This window comes from Varanus komodoensis, unplaced genomic scaffold (genome assembly GCF_004798865.1).
Source record: "Varanus komodoensis strain SLA01 unplaced genomic scaffold, ASM479886v1 scaffold33, whole genome shotgun sequence".
NCBI classification, from domain to species: Eukaryota; Metazoa; Chordata; class Lepidosauria; order Squamata; family Varanidae; genus Varanus; species Varanus komodoensis.
This window is the reverse complement of record NW_025335817.1, coordinates 3,615,401-3,631,201: the sequence shown is the minus strand read 5'-3', so window position 1 is coordinate 3,631,201 and position 15,801 is coordinate 3,615,401. Positions and strand designations below refer to the sequence as shown.

Below are 15,801 nucleotides of genomic sequence, written 5' to 3'. Positions count from 1 at the left end.
CTTTTCTGCCACTCAATTTTTGGTTCATCACCACTTAATGTTGCATTTTTAGTAGAGTTGTTCCTATTCCAGCTTTATTTAATGTGGTTCACTTCTATTCCATCTTTTTGGCTAACCTGTGACCTCATTCACATGTAACGACCATCCCAGGTTTAATTGGCCCATGGGTTGGCTGTAAGCCAGACAGTTAAAAAAAACTGTTCAATTGAAGAAATCGTTCAGTTCCTGCTCAGTTTGGCTCTCACCCCCTGTACCCTGGCATGACTGGTCTCTGCCCACCTCTTTTTCTCCCCAGAAAACTCAAATGAGCCTTTAGAAAAACAGCCTTGTAGTAAACCTCAGCAGCTTACAGAACAGCTCAGATCAAAGTAGCTTTCTTCTGGAAATGTGGGAGAAGCATCTGCCCATGGGAAGAGCTGAATCCAGGTGAAACCTGCCCTCCTTTCAGCAGAATTGCCGGCTCCCACTTGGGGTGGCTGCTGCCCGGAGAAATTCCAACCCCTCCCAGAGACGTTGTAATCGCCCTGTCTGCTTGGCCTGGAGCTGCGGCTGAGCTAACCATGAAAGGGCTGTGCCAGGCGGAAAGCAATTAAACTTCTTCCATTAAATAGTTCTCAAATAAGCCCTGGCCTGATTTAGGGTTTTGCGAGGGTAGCTGAACCCTCAGGAAACTCCTCACACACGTGACAAATGATGGCAACCTTCCTCCAGGACTGAATGTCTGTGATGGGCGCTGACACCCACCACAGCAGTAGGCTGCAGTCCACCCAGCCATTAGGTGTCCTCTGGGTGAACCGCAGAGGGCCTACTCTGTGGTGGCCCCAGTCTCTGCAATGCCCTTCCCATGGAGAGACCACTGTTTTCCTTTTGGTGCCAGGTTAAAGCATTTCTTTTTCTGTGGGCATTTAGCCATTTGAACTTTTAGTCTAACTTGAGCAGACTGCCACTCGCTTTAGCAGCTGAAGAGACCCGAGGCTGTTTGCCTTTGGTGTGTAATCGTGTGGGGCTTTGCTTTCTGTTTAGCTGCAGGACTTGCTGGCTCTCCGCACGAGGGTCCCCGTGCGTTCAGAAGCACGGCAAGAAGCCCGAGTGGGTTTCTGCAGTGGCTCCATGCAGCAGCGGTCCAGCCTGGACAGGGCATCTGGCATGGAGTGACGGTGGCCGGCACGGCTGCTTCTGGCCCAGCAGGGCCATGCCAGCCTCCTGGAAGCGGCCATCACAAGCCAAGCTCCGATGGGAAGTACGGTTCCCCGGGCCTCTCTCCCCAGACAGGACTTCCTTCCCCAGGACGCCTCCCTGGCTCCTCGTTCCACTTCCTGAGCTGCCACCCACGTTGCGTTGTGCTCGTCTTCCACGTCCTTGCGTGCGCCTTGCATCTCTATCGTTTGGCAGCCACGAGACCAAGCCCTGTCCTTAATCTTTGGGAATGTTTCCTTAATCTGCTGCTGTCGGCTTTGACCGCGGCTGCAGCAAGTGATTAAAAGCAGACCTGGAGGTTCGATGGGTCACCAAGTTTGCCTGAGCCCTCTGGGTTGGATCGTCATGGAAAGTGGATTATGTGTTTCCCAGGAGGGCTGTGACAGGCGCCGGGGCAGGACGCGCAGCGGCCGAGGTGGGTGAAATCGCATGGGAGTTTCCCAGTGACGCTGGGCCGGGGCTGTGCAGGCGAGGGCGTGGAAGAGGTCCAGCAGGATTCTGGCAGGGCACCTTCTAGTGCCTTACCAGGCAGGAGAAGCCAGGCCTGTTGCACAGTCTGGATGATCGCAAGTGCCATTAGGGGTCAGGACTTTCCCCTATTCTGCCTGAGTCTGGGACCAGAAGAAGGCGTGACCCCTTTTTGTGGACGACCGCCCCACAGATGCCCCCAGCAATTGGCACGGGAGAGTCGGGCCCTCTGACAGTGAGGGATTTGGAATGGCGCCATCGCGACCCATCCTGAAGAAGAGGCCCTTGACCTGGCATCTAACCATGTACAGCAGGTGGCTCTCCCTTGAGAGGGATGGGGCGGGGAGGCACTACGGGGAAGACGCTTGCCCTGGTGGCGCCGCATCACCCCGCTGCGAGCGGCCTCCAAGGCCGGCCAAGCGGGCGGGCGAGGCCCTGGGGAAGCGGGCGCCCCGCTGCAGGCTGGCCCACGTGCCTTCTCCACGGAGGGGCCCGCTTGCTTCTCACGCTCCCTCCCTCCGGACGTCCCGCCAGGCCCCTCCGAGGGGCGACTCGCCCCACGCCGAACGCCTCGCTCGCTCGCTCGCGCGCGCCCCTTGCTCAGCGGGAGCCCCGCGCCCACCGCGCCCCCTCTTCCGCCCCGCCCGGCCTGCTTGCGAGCAGAGCCCCCGCCGGATCTGCCCGAGCCGGCCGTTCTCTCTTGCTGTGCTCGGCCGGGCGCGGCAGAGGAGCCCTCTGCACACGCGCCGGCGCCCTCCGCCCTCCGGCTCGCGGGAGGCGCCGGGCTGTCGCGCCTCCGAGCATGTGCAGAGCGCCTCGGCGGAGCCGGCGGGGGGACGGGGCGGGACCGGGCGGAGGGGCGGGGCGGCCTCGGCCGCCGCTGCTCCGCCCCCGCCGCCGCCGCCACCTCCTCCTCCTCCTCCGGCGGCCTGGCGTGGCGGTGCTGGGCGGTCGCGCGCCCCCGCCCGCCCGAAGAGACGTGGACGGAGCTGCGCGAGAGGCGCAGGTGCGGCGCTCTGCACGTGCTCCGGAGCAGGCGTTCCGTGGCAGGGGTGAGCGAGCTGCGGGGCCCTGGTGGGGTTCGGTGTCCGCCTCCGATGCCGCTGAGCGCGCCCAGGGCAGGCTACCGGCGGAGATCCCGCGGGGGACGGGCCCTCTAGCAGGGGCCGGGGGAGCGGGGCCCAGTGCGCCAGGAAGAGGCCGGCCCCGCAGATGTGTCCCCCAGGCGGTGTCCCCGGGGAGCCCCCTGCGTGCTGCGCCCCGGGTGCCTGAGCCCCGCCCGCCCTCCTGCAGGGACCGTCCCGCCCGTTCCCGCGTCCCGTCCCGCCCCGCTTGGCCTGCTTGCGAGCAGATGCCAGGTCACGTCGGGCTTGCTCCCGGTCCGGGAACGGGCAGCGCGAGCGCGGAAGGGCCGAGAGGAGGGCCGGCCTGCCTGCCTCTCTCCTGCGGACCCCCAGACGCCCCGCGCTCCCTTGCGCCGCCCCTCCCCCGCGGGCGAGCACCAGGCGCGATCTGGGGCCCCCTCGCCCCCCGGAGCGCTTGGCCTCGAGTCGCGGGCGTCGTTGCCCCTGGGCGCGCCCGGCCTGCTCCGGCCAGGTGGGTCCCGCGGGGGAGCGCGGCCGCGGCGCCGGAGAGCTGCGTGCAGCCAGAATCTGCGCCCTCGCAGCAGATTCCTCGGATTCCCGGGCAGGGAGCGCCCTCAGCTCCTCCGCCTTCCTCTGCGCGCTCCATCGGGGCATCTCGCCTCCCTGCGCGGCAGGCACCGGGCCGGCTTCTCCCTCTTTCTGGCTCCCTGGCAGGTAACCTTCACTTTCCAGTTCCCCTTGCGCCGAATGTGGTGCGCGCGCTTCTACCGGGAGGCGTCCGCGAGCGGAGGGGGCTGGCCTAAACCTCCGCCTGAAGGTCAGTTTGTCCCAAGGCTGGCACTGCCCCAGGTGCTCCCCGGACGTGGTTATTACTCGCCTTTTGAGCTCTACCCAGGATCGCTGGGAAGTCTGTTCTCTAGGAGGGGGTGCAAGTAGATGCTTCGGTGGGCTGGAGCTGTGCACACGCTTCAGAGGGTCAGCTGGAGCTGTGAGACTGCAGGGGGGGCAGAGATCAGAAGCGGTTGCTCCCCTCCATGGGTTGCTTCCCTCGTCCCTTGCTCCCCTCGTCCGTGTGGTCATCTGGGATGAGCAGACTGACAGGCAAGCTGACTCACGGCTGGCTGCACACGCACAGCCCGTGGGAAGGAAATGGGGCCTCTTGCGCCAGTGGGGCATTGAGCGGCAAGGGGTTGTGGCTGTGGTCCCTGGCAGATCCACAGTGGGGACAAAGGGTGGTCCAAGCGTGTAAACCCAAGCATGTTCCACCCAGCAGGAATGCCAGCACTCCTGTGCCGGGCAGCTTTCCCCCTTGTCTTTTTGGTCCTCCACACGGTGGAAGTCTCCATCCACCATCTCAGATGGCTCTGCCCCCACCGGGACTCCCAAGCTCCCCGTCGCCTGTTTGCTGGGGAGGCGGTGCAGGGAGGAAGCCTGTGGGCTGTATGCCCCACGGCATTCAGACTGGCAGCAAGAGGCTCCCTCTCCCCAGGTCCTGGGTGGGCTGAGGAGGCGGCTGAAGTTCAGGTTAGGAGGAGCTGGACCCGCCCCAAGGCCCCTCCGCTTCAGCACCTTCCCCTCCCCGGTTGTTTTGCTGCCTTTTGAGTCGTTTTGATGGCTGCTCGAGTTCAGTTTCCGTGTCCTGCGCCACGCATTTCAAATGCTTGGTTATGTATGCTGAGCAGCACCCAGGAGTTTTGTGCCACGAAAGGCAGTACAGAGAGATTTTTAATCTATTCAGTCACTAAATAAAGAGTTGCTAGTCGGAAGCATTTGGAAGTTCCCTGCAGGCTGGACCTGGGGAAGACGGAGCCCTCAGCCCCTCCCCAGCGACTGCTTTCTGTGGCCGCCTCTCGTCCTGGCACTGGGGTGTCACCCCTTGTGTATCGAGGCCACGGTGGCCACAGTTTTCTGCTCATCGCTGTTCTCAAGTCCACTACGATTGCCCTTCCCTTCCCGGTGTTGTTCTTCAGCCAGATGGGCGGGCCCGTTGGAGCGAAGGATGACAGCAGTCCAGGATTTGGACTGCCGGGCTTTCCAAATCGCTTGCAATCGGGGCCTGTCCATCTTTCTAATGGAACAAGCGCTGCGCTTGTTGTCTTTGAGCTTGTTGTCTTTGAAGCGTGTTGTGTGTATCCTACATTTTAGTGAGCTGTGCCAAAGGGCAACCTCTGAGATAAGGATGCTGAGAGCAGCTGGAATGGTGTGATCTCCCTGCCAGAGGCTTCTGAGGGGGCACCTCCTCTCCCCTTCCTCTTGCTGAGCTCCTCATCTTGGCTTGATGGACCGGAATCCCACCCGTCTGCTTTTGGCCAGGGCTGTGGGAGTGTTTGGAGCTTGCTCTTTGAAGGGCAAGTCAGGAGGAAGAAAGTGCGCTGGTTTGACAGGATCCTGTTCCTGGTGCGAATGCTTCTTTGGAATATACATGCTGTGCAGTGTCATGGGAGAACTGAGCAGGCCATGACTGTGGTCGCTTCCCTGGGTTTCTTCTCCAGCAGGTGGGCAGCTTGGAGGCGATCAGTGTGGCAGCCCCCCAAGGCCTTTCTGCAGCCCCCTTGGCCGCTGGCGGTTCTTTTCAGAATGAGCGTTTTCTGGAGGCTGTGGAGCACTTGTCTTCAACTTAGGGCTCTCCAGGCATGTTACACTACAACTCCCATCCTCCCCAGCTGACATGGGGAAGTGGGGACGGCACTGTCGCAGAGAGCAGAAGCGAGGGCAGTCTGGGCTGTTGGTGCTCAAGGACGGGAGAGACACTGGTGGAATTTTTCTGGAGAGTCATTTGTGGGAAGGCGGGAATGAGCACCCTGGTTCCTTCCTTCTGGGAGTGCAAACAAATCTACTCCAGATATTCCTGCTGGGCCAGAAACCTCCCGCTGTGGGCGGGAGCAAGAGGGCTGCCGTGAGCACCCTCTGGTTTGCAGAGGCTGGCATGCTCAGCGACGCTAGGGGTGTGCCTGCGACGGGCTGGACAGCCGGAGGGGTGGCAGTGGCTCCCACCTGGAAATCCCAGGTGCCAGGCCTGGGGAGCTGCTCTGCCCCTTCCACCCCCAGACAGAGGTCTCCTGGCACGCCTCCTGTGCTTTGGGACAGCCCAGGTCTGAGAATTGGCTTTGGGGTCGGGGGAAAATCAGGCTGCCCCAGGCTGGGCTGTCAGTGCTCCTCTGCCCCCTTGGCAAGCTGCACTCCTTGGAGAGGATATGGGGGGGGGGGGCACTGCCCCTTCTCCAAGCATCTGCTCTGCACTCTGTGGCAGGAGAAGCTGGAAGGTGGCACAAGGAGGCTTGGTGTGTGGCTAACCCGGGCTTCTCACAACCAGTGGCTGAAGCCTCCAGGTGCCTTCCAGGATTCACGGGGGCGGGGGGGGGGGCTGTTCCAGAGGCAGCAGCATGCTGTTTCCACCGTGTTTCTGCCTCGTGGCTTCTGTGGGTCGGAACAAGCCGAGGCGCTCCAGCGCCCAGAGAAACTGTCGCAGAAGCCTGCCCCAGGCTGGAGAGACCCAGGCTCAGATCCTGGCTCTTGCCTGGAGGGAAAGTCAGATTTGATTAAAGCCGTGCAGTTTATACCTGTGAAAAATAAATGGACCATGTTTTAAATGGAAAGCAAAGGCCCTGGCCCAGGTTTCAGGCACTCTCTAGGCAGCCATGGCCCCCACCAGGGTGCCCTCTTCTGCTGCCCCTTGGAGTGGCTTCAGGCGGAAGGGCGAGCACCCCTCTGAGCCTGGCCGCAACCGGATGGCGGGTTCCTGGAGAGCTCGGGATGGGGCACCTCTGAGCCTGGGCTAGCTCTGCCTCATGCTCAGGGCAGCCCAGCGCTGGGCTCATTCAAGGGCTGCTGGGAGGCTCCTAGGGGCCCTTGAGCGCTCCTGTGGGTGCACAGCAGCCTGGAGGTGTGGGGGCTTCGCTTCTGTGCGGGGGGGGGGGCACGGCAGTGTTGCAGCTGGGCTGGCCTTGTGGCAGTTGGGTGAGCGGAGCAGGGGAGCGGGTGCCCAGGTGCAGCTAGCTGGCCTTGCAGCGTCTCTGCACCGGGTGTGCGCTGCCCGAGCTTGCATGCGCCTCTTCACCTCTGCACAGTTAGCCAGCCCAGCCCAGCCCAACGCGGGCACGAAGGCTGGGCAGGCTACCGATGGAGCATTCGAAGAGGCACCTGCGCTCTCTTAGGCCCGGACGTGGGCTGAAAGAGCAGAGGCAGCCCCCGCCTGGCTCTGGCCCGCTCCCTCTCCTGCCTCTGCATTCCTTTGTATTTGCGGTCTTGGCGCTTGGCACACAGCTGGCAACATGCCCTTCCCCCTGACGAGATCTGCCCAGAGCGGCGGTCGAGGATCCCGCACAGCCTCTTGGATTCCCAGCTGGGCGATGGCCCCCACCCTGGTGGGCCGAGCACAAAGTTTGCTTTAATCAATGCTGTGCGCTGGCGTGGCGTGTCCTGTGTGTCAAGAGATGGGGAAGGAAAGCCGCTCTGGGGAGAAGCTGGTCTTCGGGGAAGGGAGAGGAAAACTGTGCCCCCCCTCAAAAAAGCAACAAATCCCCCTTTCCCCCGCATCGTCCTTGTAACCCTGGCCCCTCTGCCGGCTCTTCTCTGGGGAGCAGCGAACACGTTGGGACCGATCCTCGTCTTGCTGGCTGGGCCTCCCTGGCTGCCAGGCCGTGGAGGAGATGAAGCAAGACCAGATGCCCATGTGTGACTGTGCCAGCTTTCCCAGCATCCCGGCCAGCACGGTCATTGGCCAGGCCAGTCGGGGAAGATGGGGACTGTAGCCAAACACTCCCAACAGGGGTCTCTGCCAGTGGAAAGCGAGGCTGGCGAGATCCAGATACCCAGGGAATGCCTCTGCTCCCCACTGGCTCCATTTTTGGCTCACTCACCTCTTTGCTCATTGCAGCCACAAGTCAGTGCAGATGTGATCAGCTCAGGGATCACCTGATCACCTGACCTCCCTCTTGGGGCTGCTGTCAGGTCCAGAAACTCCTGTGAGTCAGGCAGGGAGAACGGAAGAATTCTTTCTGTTCCGTTAAAATCGCCGCCTCTTCAGGTGTGCCCCCCAAACAAGCATTTGAAGGTCCTCCTCTCTGTGGGAAAAGGCCTGTGGGGGGCGCAGTTCCAGGGACCTCTGCTCCTTTGTGCAGCTGATGTGGGGCTTGCAGCGGGGGACAGGGCCTCCTCCCCCTGCCCTGGCCTTCCCCACTGAACGCTGCTCCAGCCTGCCAGGAGCAGCCCCCCAAAGCCGTGACGGCCGTTTGCTCGGCTGGAGCACTGCCCCGGAGGAGGAGGATTGTCCTCAGCGCTGCCCAGGGCCGCAGCGGCCTGCGTGCTCCAAGCACTGCCCCCTGCCCTTCCTCCCTCCCTCTTCCTGCCAGCCTCCCGGCCCCTTTGCCAAGCTGCCGCACAAGCTCATTGCTGGCCGCTGCTGCCCTGAGGAGCCCGGCCGCGAGGGGTGCCCTCCCGCGAGATACGTGCCGAGGCACTTTCCCGGCCCTGGGTAAGCAACGGGTCCGTGGGTCCTCCTAGCCTCTTGGTCCTGTAGCAGAACTCCTGCCCACCGCAGTGGGTCAGAGCTGGGTGCTGAGGGGGGGGGGCAGCCCATCCCTGCACTACCTCCCGGTGCTCTGGGGCCCTGCAAATGCCCCCTCCACACACCCCAGACGTAATGGCCGCCGCTAGAAAACTGGTCTCTGTCAAAGAGGCAGCGAGCACCTCTCCCTCCTGCAGCCCAGCGCGGTTTGCCCTCTTCCCTCCTGTGGCCCCGTGAAGGCTGCCCCCCCCCCGCCCGGCATGGTGCCTGTGAGCCAAGACTGGGGTGTGCACCATGGACCCTGCGCTGTAGGTCAAAGGAAGCGCCGCTTGCGGTGGGCTGCATCCCACGAAAGGTCCAAAGTCTTCTGGCGAGAGGCAAAGGAGGCACGGTGCACACGTGAGGTCGACTGCTGGCTTCATGCAGACGCTTGTGTGTTTTGTGTGTCACTAACTTCCCGGGGGGGTGAGTGAGTGTCTCCTTCATGTTTTAAGCCTGTGGAATCTCACCTGTGTGAGTGATCGCTGCTCCCCCCCCCCCCGCCCCGAATTTAGGACTAGGACCTCTCCCTGCAAAGGCAGATGAGAGTAAGAGCTATAAAATGATTAAACCGTGCTTCAGGCAGACTAGCAAAGGGCATCTGCAGTGAAGCGGTGGGGGGAGCAGTCGGGGGAGGATCCTGTTGGCCCTGGGCATTGCCGTCTGGGTACAGGGAGAAGGCTAGGAGTGGGGGAGGTCATGTATGCAGCCTGGAGGCAGGCGCTGCCCTGTGGCAGGAAGCAGGGATAGAGCTCAGAGGACTTCAGAAGTCAGCAATACGGGGCACAGTGTGCTCACAGCTGACAGAGTTCCTCAGATGGAGCAAGTTTCGACATGTATGATAAATAGGAAAAGATAGAAAGTGGCTGCATTTTATTGGGCAGCTGGGGGTAATGGCAGATTTAGACGTGAAGTCACTAGATAAGTTAAAGACTGCAAAGTGGCTGCTCGGAGCCTCAAAAAAAGCGATTACAGCAGCAGAGGTGGAGAAAGCCCATTGCTGCGGGTGGGCAGGTGCATGCGCAGAGAAGGCACAAGACAGGAATGGCTCCAGAGCAGCACGGAACAGATGAAGGGGCGAGAGCAGACCCTGGTCGGCCAGTATTTGGCCAGGGGCGAGGCCTGCTGGCCGGACAAGCCCCTTCGTCTCTGCGGGTGGACCGTGTTGAGCCGTGTGGCATCACCCTCTGTGCAGACCCAGGCGGCGCGAAGAAAGCCAGCGGCACTGAGAAAGGGGCACTGCAGAGAGAAGTGCGGAGTGAGCTGGAGAGCGGCTGGAGCGGACGAAGAACGAGGGGATGCGAACGAGTGGGCACATGATGGAGGCTGCCCGCGTTGGAGGGCCCCTTCAGGACCCGGACTGTGAAGGAATGGAAAGGAAACTGCTGGGGGTGCTCCCAGGCAAGGCTCTGCCCCTGCCGCCCCCCCCCGCTCCACCACTTCATAGGCTGGGGGGGGCAGGTCTAGCCAGGTGCCTCACCCTCCTTGGGAACCCACCACTGTCTCCCGCCGCTTCCTGCTCCGTGGGATGGAGGTGTGGGTGGCGCCGCACCAGAATGCGGGGGGAGCCCTCCCCGGAGGGCGGCACGAGTGCAGAAGACGGGGGGGAGGCGTGGGGCTCGAGGGCAGCCTGCAGAGGCCGCTTCGGATTCAGGCCCCCGGGGAAGACCACGCCCTCCCCACTCGTAGGGAGCATTGTGGCAAGCCCAGAAGCGTGGCTGCTTGGCACTAGCTCGTGCCCAAGGCAAGTGCAGGCGTGCGGGCAGCCGTGCCGATCCGTGCCAGCAAGCCGGTGCCCCCATTTGTTCCCCCCCAGAGCAGCTTGCTGCAAAGCGAGGGGTCCAGCCCCCAGCACTGCGGGGGAGCTTGGGAGAGCCCTTCCCTCCCTGACTCCGAGGGCGGAGGGCCTCTGCGGGAGTCCCCTGTGGCACTGCTGGGATGCCCAGAGGGCAGCTCCCCACCTGGTGTGGGTCCAGTGGGGAGAAGGCAGCGCAGGCCGTGGGAGAGGGGACACGCTGAGTCCCCCAGTGGGCGCTTCCCTCGGGGCCTGCGCCCCTGGCTCTGCGGGAAGCCCCTGGGTGCTGCTGGGCTCCGCTGGGGCCCCCTGCGCTGCGCTGGACGGGCTGGGCTGCACAGTCCCGTCTCCTGCGGCAAATCAGAAGGAGTTAAAAGGGAGCCCTTGGTGGGGAGGCCGGTTTCCCAGAGAAAGGAATGATAATTAAGGAAGCCAGGCCTTCCTAACGCTGGAGCCAGGCAGGGGCAGGAGCTGCCGAAGACAAAACTGACCCAGAAAAAGAATAGCCAGGCGCTCCTAATTGGGCTGGGCTGGGCTGGGATCGTGGCGTGCGCGCACACGTGTGTGGTGTGCAAATGAGGCCACGGCATGGGCAAGCCTTCCCGCGGGCACCCTCCCCGCCCAGGATGCCTGGCTACCCTGCCCGCCCGCCCTGCGAACCGAATCCTGGCCCCACGCGGAGTGCCTGGCCAGGGCCAAGCCGCTCGGCCTTCGTGGGGCGGGGGCGGCTTCTTCCCACACACTGCCAGCAAAGAGAGGCAGGATCCCACCCGGCGGGGTGGCTGGGGAAGGCAGCTGCCCCCCGCCCCATCATCCACGGAGCATGGACTGGCCCCAGGCACCTGGCAGCCTCTCCCGGAGCCCGTCTCGGGCACGCCGGACAGCGGGCCTCGGAAGGAGGGCCAAGCCACAGCAGCCTCGTTGCAGGCAGGGGCCTTCGGGAGGAAGCCTGCCAGTGGGAAGATCACCCGCTGGGGCCGCGTTAGGACCCTCCAGGAGGAGCAGGAGTGCCTTCCGGAGCCTTGGCTGGTGGAAGACTTAGTAAAGCGGCCCAGCACCTCCCCTGGAGAAAGGGCTGGCCCTCGCCGGGGACTTGGACGCAGGCCAGCTATTGTGTTGGAAGCACAAACCCCGTTACGAACTGCCAGGCCCCCGTCTCTTGCAGTTCTGCCATGCCTTCACCGCTCTTCCCTGGAATGTGCTTTAGTTTGGGGAGAGACCTGAGGAAAGTGCGTTCAGTGGGCACATTCTGCCTCACGGCCTGCTTGGCAGCCAGGGCTCCTGGGCAAAAGCAGTACTGAAGAGGAACAGGGAAGGCAGGTGCCTGGGATCACCCCCCTCCCGCTGCCCATTCGCCTCTCTTCTCAGTCAGCTGCATATCTCGGGCCGGCTCGCCCGCAGGTGGGATCTCACCGGGCCAAGAATGCGGGGGCCGTGCCGGCCAAATGGTGCCACTCCGGAGGCGCCAGGCCTGGGTGGGTGGGGGGAGTGGCAAACCAGGAGGGCATCCTGGAGAGGGGGCTGGTGGTGGGGCGAGCCTGTGCTCTCCCAGGCGGCGCTGGCCGCAGCTCCCATCTGCCAGCATGGCAACCGTTGGGGGGGGGTGTCGCTTGGCTTTGGTTCTGCCTCTGCAGAGGAGATCGGGGCCTCATTTTCCTCCCAGAGCCCTCGGTGTACGAATTGTGCTGCTGCGCCGCAATCTCCTGAAACACACGGGCTGGCCATGCCAGGGGGCTCAGCCTCGGGCCCGGCGAGCTGAGCTGCGTGTACCCCTTGTCCTCGCCCTGTGCCCATCCGGCAGCCAGAGCTTCCTGCTCCCTCCAGACCGGGAAGCAAGGGTACGACCCTAATCCACAGTTTATTGGTTTAAGAACTTGGCTTGCCCCATGCCTGGCAGCCGTGTTTGGAGAGCACGCGGCTGTGTGCCATGCAGACATCCGGGGTGATGGCGTGGTGCCGTGGCGGGAGAGGCAGAGGGGGAGCAGGCTGGCGAAGGCTTGCAGGGCGTTTGGGTCCTCACGAGGCGGCTGTCTGAACGGGCCGGGGGCGGTCTCCGGGAAGGGGCTTGCAGGACGAGCGGAGCAGGGCCAGCCGCGGCCGGTTCCTGGGGGCCAGCTTCGGACGACCCTGCCTCGTCAGCCTGCAGGAGAGGAGCTCACAGCCACGAGAGCGGCAGCTCCTCAGCCAGGCCTCCCGCAGGCCTCTCGCTCTCGAGTTCCCCTCTGAGGTTGCCCACCAAGGCCACGTGTTCGGAGGTGTCCCCTTTTTAAAAAGGAGGGCTAAACGAGTTCATTGTGAGGCCCTTGCTTTGAAAGCCCTGCGGAAGAAAGCGCGGTGCTGGCGCAGGGCCACGGGGCAGAGGAACAGGGAGGTGGCAGCGAGGAACTGGTCTGGCCAGACAGCCGGGGTGTGGAACGGCTGCCGTGACGGCGCGTGGGAGGAATGGCCTGCCTCTGCGCTCGCCGTGCAGGAAGGTGGCAGCTCTGCACTTCCGCAGACCCAGGCTGGAAAGGAGCATTGTCTGGAATATAAAGGGCCTTTGGCATGAGGGTGTCTCTGCCTCGGCTTCTGCTGCGGGCAGGGCTGAGGCCGCAGGAAGCGGCAGGCCCGGACGTCTGAAGGGGGCCCCGGCCCCCGTCTGAGTGCTCGCTCGCTGCAGGCAGCAGTGCTTGCGCTCCATCAAAGAGCTGCCACCGGCCACTTGCTTCGTTCCACCGCCGCGGATGGTGCCACTTCTGCCTCGGCTCTCAAGGCCTTCAGCTCATTTCCGATTGCTTGCCCTCGGAGCAGAATTTTCCAGTTGCACAGGATAGTTGGCTCGCTATGTACGGGCATGGAAGAAAAAAAGCTGGAGGAAAGCTGACTGGACGCCTCCCGACAAGGCAGCCATGCTGGGGAAAGAAGGAAAGGAAGACCAAACAAGACGGAGGGACTCCATGGAGGAAGCTGCTGCCTCGAACGTGCAAGAGCTGAGCAGGGCTGTCGCACGTAGCCGTCTTGGAGGTTCACGCCCAGGCTTGCCATAGGTCAGAGACAACTGGACGGCGCAGAACAGCCACATGTGGCCAGGAGTTTCCTGGTTGTGGCCACCCTTGTGGAAAAGCCTCCTTTGCCCAGCCTCGGCTTCGTGCTTCCAGCTCTGCACCCACACGCAATGGCCCCGCTTCATCCGTGCCTGCTTGGCATGCCGTCGACCCCCCTTGCAGTCTGCCTGTCAGTCACGCAGAGCGTGCCCAGCTTCATTCCCGGGGGCTTCCTCGAGTGTAAGCCCAGCTGCTGGGCCCAGGGCTTGCTATGCACAGGATGCAGCTCTGTGTACCTTGCTGGGATTTGGTACTCTTTGGAGCCAAGCGGATTAGAGAAGGAAAAATGGACAGGAGAAAGATGCCCGGCTTGGAGTGCGACTTGTCCGCGCTTCCCTTGCAGTGGCTCTGAGGGAACAGCGGCTTGAGGGACCCAAGTGCGGCCGCTCCCTTGGCCTGAGCAGATCTTGCAGCATCTGCCCACATGTCCTCTTCAGTGCTCCCTCCTTCCTCAGCCAAGCAATTTGATGGCTGTACAAAAGATGCCCACTTTCTCTGGTGCCGGAAACGGACAGTGTCTCTGTTAGAGTTGCAATCATTCCGGCAATGCCTTTGCAAGAGAGCCGGCCTGAAAATAGAGGTTGCAAGACGGATGGTTTTGCCTTGGATCCCTGGGGTCCCTCGCTAACTCCAGCCAAGCTTTCCGCTCTCTGCTTGCCCCTCTTTACATTCAGGCTGCAAAACCGGCCCAGGCTGCCCTTCTGCTGCCCTCTCCCACTGGCTGCAGGCCACCAACTGCCAAATTGGGATGGCCATTCGCTCCCCGGGCTGGAGAGGAAGAGAATGAGATGACTGTCCTTTTGTTTTCGCTCCCCAGCTACTCAGTTTCCCAGCGATGCTTCCATGTACAGTAATGAGCGGACACAACATGGCTGCGGGATGTGTTCTTCAGCACTCCTACGAAGTTGGCTCTTGCGGGGACTTGGAGGGCTTGCAGGCATCCAGAGCTCCCAGCTGCTGCCGCCAAGCCAGTCTCTTAATTCCCTGGCCAGCTCACACTGCCGGTGAAAGTGCTTTGCTCAGCCAAACTCGGTATAGTATGTATGAAGCAGCGGATGTGTTACCCTGCCAGGCAGAAAACATCAAAAGTGTTCTTGTATTTTTTTACCTCCTAATTTGCAGCTGAATGTCTTTAGTGCCAGAAGATCCTGGGAGCTGGATAACCGGCCTCTGCGATGTTCAGACCCATGACCGACAGCAGAGAGAGCCATTTGTTCCGACTTATGTATGAAAAGTAAACAGCTGACTTGGGGCAGGCCACTCCTCTGTGATAATTTTTCTGCTTTGCAAACAAGCCAGGTTTCTGGAATGTTAGAATAATACCTGAGGAGAGAGAAGCTCAATTGCGAAAGCCAGTGCAAAGATGCAGCCTCTGAGGCCTCAAACATGTGGTGCACCATCAGAGTGCCCTGAACTTGCCATCCCAAGAGCTGAATCGCTGTGTTTGCATTTCTGAAACCGCTGCGTTAAAACTAGGAATGGACATTCGGACCAAAATTCACTGGTCTTGGAGGACACTTAGAACCATAATGGGTCCTCATGAAATGCCTCTTCCCTCTGGGCCTAGGTTCGGAAGGAAGAACGTGAGCCAGGGAGAAATGGAATCGACTCCAGCGACTGCTGATAGCTCTTATCTTCTTATGGGCACTACAAAGTGGCTGCGCCTGTTACATCTGACTGGAAGAAGACCAGGTGGATGACTGTGCATCAAGTGCTGTTTGTCTTCCCTGCGTGACCGGCAGGATGGCGCAGTGCAAAGGAACAGGCTGTGTTGCTCAGGCGTCAGTCCAAATCAGAGTAACGGCGAAAGTGCGGAGGCGCAGGGTGCTGAAGAAAAGGGGAACGTGAAAGCAGGAGGGCAGCTGAAGGAAAGGGATGCAGCGGCCCGGGTGGAGAGTGTAGGCCCAGAGTGCCAGCTCGCTCGCTCACTGTGTATCCTGTTAAGAGTGTTGTGTAGAAATGGCAACACGTATGCATCTGTGCATGGTGGGGGTGGGAGTGTTGTGTGTAGCTTGCATGTTCGGTATTAAAGAACAAACAGACCAGCCAGCCTAAAAACCAAACCTTCGTGCAGGGTCTCAGTGGACAGAGTTCAGGGTATTTTCTTCAGTCCTGCCACAAAAGGCAGCTTTGGCATCTTAAAAAAAGGAGAAGACAGACTCGGCACACTGTCTCCTGTCCACTCAAAGGGAAGCCATGCTGTCTTCAGAGGGACACGTGGCTGCCCCCCCCCCCCCCCGCCTCTGCGCAGATGTCCCTGGCAGAGCCCTCCGAGGTCAGGAGCGAGGAAGTCTTGCAACAGCGTTTGGTCCGAGCCTTCCTGGCTGCCACTAAAGCACATGCCAGGTGAACCCCCCGCTCCCCCCGCAGTCAGTATAAATTATACATTGTTCCCTTTGGCAGTCTTGCCCCCAGATCTGTCCGCATCGGCAGAGGGGCTGTCGATCTCCGAGGGCGTCAGATCTGGCCATTTGTGCTTAGGATGCAGACAGGATGTTTCTGGGTTGTCTCTCTCATAATACCTGGAAGCCAGGCCACTGCTGTGCGTTGCGATTGTGCTGAATCAACAAAGGGCGCTGAAAGCGGTGCGGACACACGTGGCGGACTGGGAGGGCTGAGCACCGAAGC

General features: G+C 61.7%; 1 protein-coding gene across 4 annotated transcripts in view; it reads left to right on the top strand.

The window, feature by feature from the left end:
* Positions 1-1,546: 1,546 nt before the first annotated feature.
* Positions 1,547-15,801, top strand: part of CGNL1 (cingulin like 1) — a 35,569-nt gene continuing 21,314 nt past the window's right edge. For 2 of the 4 annotated variants that reach the window (XM_044438704.1, XM_044438700.1), the window contains exon 1: positions 2,652-2,717. The gene's annotated coding sequence lies outside the window, so the exon portion shown is untranslated. Of the gene's footprint in view, positions 1,613-2,651; positions 2,718-13,675; positions 14,983-15,801 lie in introns of those variants that run through there. The other 2 variants (XM_044438701.1, XM_044438702.1) reach the window with 2 other exon arrangements.